This window comes from Lactuca saligna, chromosome 8 (assembly GCF_052625555.1).
Source record: "Lactuca saligna cultivar CGN05327 chromosome 8, ASM5262555v1, whole genome shotgun sequence".
In the NCBI taxonomy this organism is placed as follows: Eukaryota; Viridiplantae; Streptophyta; class Magnoliopsida; order Asterales; family Asteraceae; genus Lactuca; species Lactuca saligna.
In genome coordinates this window covers 93375033-93378361 of record NC_136424.1, presented here as the reverse complement: position 1 = coordinate 93378361, position 3329 = coordinate 93375033, and positions in this window count along the sequence as shown.

Below are 3329 nucleotides of genomic sequence, written 5' to 3'. Positions count from 1 at the left end.
AATTTGGAATTAATTAATTAATCAAAAGGAGACTAATTAAATATATGGGTTGATTGTGTAAATCATTCATTCTTATATATGTGGGCTTGTGATCCAAGATTCCTTATGTTGGACTAAGTCCATAGGGTGACCCATGGATACTCCATGGAGGTTAAAATCCATGGAGCATAACGAATGGGTAAAGTTATGAGTTACATGTTGTAACCCTAATAGCCACCATATAAAAGAATCCCATGACTCAAGAAATCGGTCACTATGTGTGACAAGGAAGGGCTAGCCGATTTCATGAAGTGTGTATGTTCTGTCAAGTTATTCCAAGTGTATTTGGTGTTGTATGAACCATTTGAGGGGTCACACTTACGACACTAGGAACTCACGCTTCAGGAAGACATTCTACATCAAAGAGGTATGTAATTCTAACTTGATATATTCATATGAATCAATGTTATTATGTTAGTTAGGATGAATACCTTGGAAAGTTCATATTTTCATGTATAATAGAGAAAACATAGATCCAAGGTATTTAGGGTTGCATGTACACTTAGGAGTGTTAGAATGCTCAAAACCCAACAGTGTATACAAACGCGGGGCGTTGCCTCTAGCGGGGCGGCGCTCCCCTTCGGACCAATATCGATATTTGGGAAACGAATTTCTAAAATTCATAACTTCTGCATAGAAGCTCCGTTTTTGACGGTCTTTATATCCACGCGTAGGTGAGATCAAGTTATACAATTTTCGTTTAGACTCTGTCAGCTAATTTTGACTTTAATTTTAAATTTTTATTTTTAATAGGCCGGGACAGGAAAAGTCCGTTAAAAATTCATAACTTTTTCATCCGACATCCGTTTTCGTCTGTCTTTTTACCATTGAACTACAAATGAAAAGATCTTCAATTCTCGTTTAGGTTGTTTCGGCTAAAAATCACTCGATCTTTATTTCAAGTTTTGGGCTGTTTACTGCTATGTCAAAACTTAGAAAAATCATAACTTCTTCATACGAAGTCAAATTTAGACGTTCTTTTTATGGATACTCTTGGTTTAAAGTATGCTATAACTTTCAGTTAGATAGTTAAGGCTAAAAACTATTTTATTGAAAATTTACTTTTTACATTAAACAATGTTTTGTCGGTTTTGTTGCAGATTTTTGATAGGTCATTACTTCTTCGTTATAACTCGGATTTGGGCGTTCTTTATATTTTGAAATTCTTGACACGATTTCTACCACTATATTCATCCCAATTAAGTTTATTTAACATTTCATTTTTGAGGGTCAATTATGTAAATGTACATAGTAAACGAAAATTTCTCTTTATTATTTTAAAAATCATTACAAATTGATCTATACTATTACATAGTTTCGAAATAACGGGTTGTTACATTGTCCCCCCGTTAGAGAGAATGCCGTCCCAAAACTAGGACTATAATGTTACAGAAAGACTAGGGAAAAAGATGTGGATATTTTTGTTGCATTTGATCCTCTCGCTCCCAAGTGAATTCGAGTCCCCATTTTGCATTCCAACGAACCTTCACTATCGGGATACGACTTTGTTTGGTTTTCTTAACTTCCCTGTCTAGAATCTCTATTGGTTCTTCTACAAAGTTGAGGCTCTCTTTTAACTCAATCTCCTTGAGTGGGATCACAAGAGTCTCGTCGGATATACACTTTTTCAGGTATGGAAGGTAGGGTGAATGTTAGTTTTTGGGGTAGTCGAAGTTTGTACGCTACAGGAACAACTCTGGAAAAAAATCCCGAATGGTCCTATATACCTTGGATTTAGTTTGTCACGCTTTACAAAGCGTATCATGCCCTTCCAGGAAGAGACCTTCAACAAGACGTGGTCACCAATCTAGAACTCCAAGGGTTTTATCCTTTTGTCAACGTAGCTTTTCTGTCTATCTCTGGAAGCTTTAAGTCTCTCCCGAATTTGTATGATTTTCTCTGTAGTTTCTCGAATAATTTCCGAGCCAGTGAGAGTATTATTTGGAACTTGATCTCTAGCTAACTGCGTATCACCCACTTTAGCCCAACATAAAGGTGATCTGCACTTGCGGCCATAGGGTGCTTCGAATGGAGTAACCTTTATACTAGTGTGATAATTGTTATTGTAATTTGTAAGAGAACTCGACAAGAGGTAAATAAGTATCCCATGCCTTCCTATAGTCTATAACGTAGGCTTGCAACATATATTCTAGAGTTTGAATCCTCCTCTCACTTTGTCCGTCCGTTTGTGGATGGTAGGCTTGACATAAAGTCATGTATTACTAGGGGCATTGAAATGTTGTTAGACGTTCACCGTATATATTACTCTATAACGGGTCTTGTTCAAGTTGGAGATTGAAAGATCTATATGCCCAAGAGTCATTATAAAATGATTTTTCTTGAAAATATATGATCCTAAAGTGTCACACTAACAACAACTTGATACAATTAACTATTTATTAGAAATTGATTTTAATAAATGTTCAATAAACTCTTGTAATTAATTGAAAATTATGTATTTCATGGAAATTGCAATATCCAAAAATTTAAGCCAAATTTAAACTTTTTCAACCATGAAACCAAATAGTGTTTTACAAAAATGTTTTCAAAATATTATTCATCAGAGTGTCCCAAACAAATAATCATATGGATGAAGAGCGGTACAGTCAAGCCTTCGCCTTGCCATGATCTCTGGAAGTACTTGGAACAATAAACTAAAACTGTAAGCCCGAGGTCTTAGTGAGCTACCCCCAAAATACTAATACCACATTGATAATACCATATCAATAACAGATAATCATAGCATGCATACTGGGCCTTCGGCCTGACTGGACCGCCCTGCAGGGCCTACAATTTATCTGGATCTATCCCGAGCCTTCGGTATGACTGGACCGCCATACGGCCTACAGTCTATCTGGACCGCTCGTAGGGTATGTTGGCGTTCAACACAAAGCAAGGCCACCTCAACCCAAACGTCAATCAATTAACCTTATGCATACAACTAACATATACTGGCATATACAGATATCAGATATAACTATCTAACAGATCATCGATCATAGCAATCTCTCATAACCAGAGCACCGACCTAACCAGGTCTCTAACATACCAATCCTAACGGATCATAAGAGCATAACAACATACTGTCTATCCTGATACCGATCTAACAGATCATAACCACATGTAGCATGCTATAACCAAGATAACAATAAAAAGGGCCGACCTTGGTGCCTTAGACCCTATAGATATAGTGAGGATAACTCACCTTGCTAGCAGCTCGGAATGATACTATCCAAACCTCCAGATATAGCTCCAACCACCTCGCCTGTACCCAAAAGTGGTCCACTCAA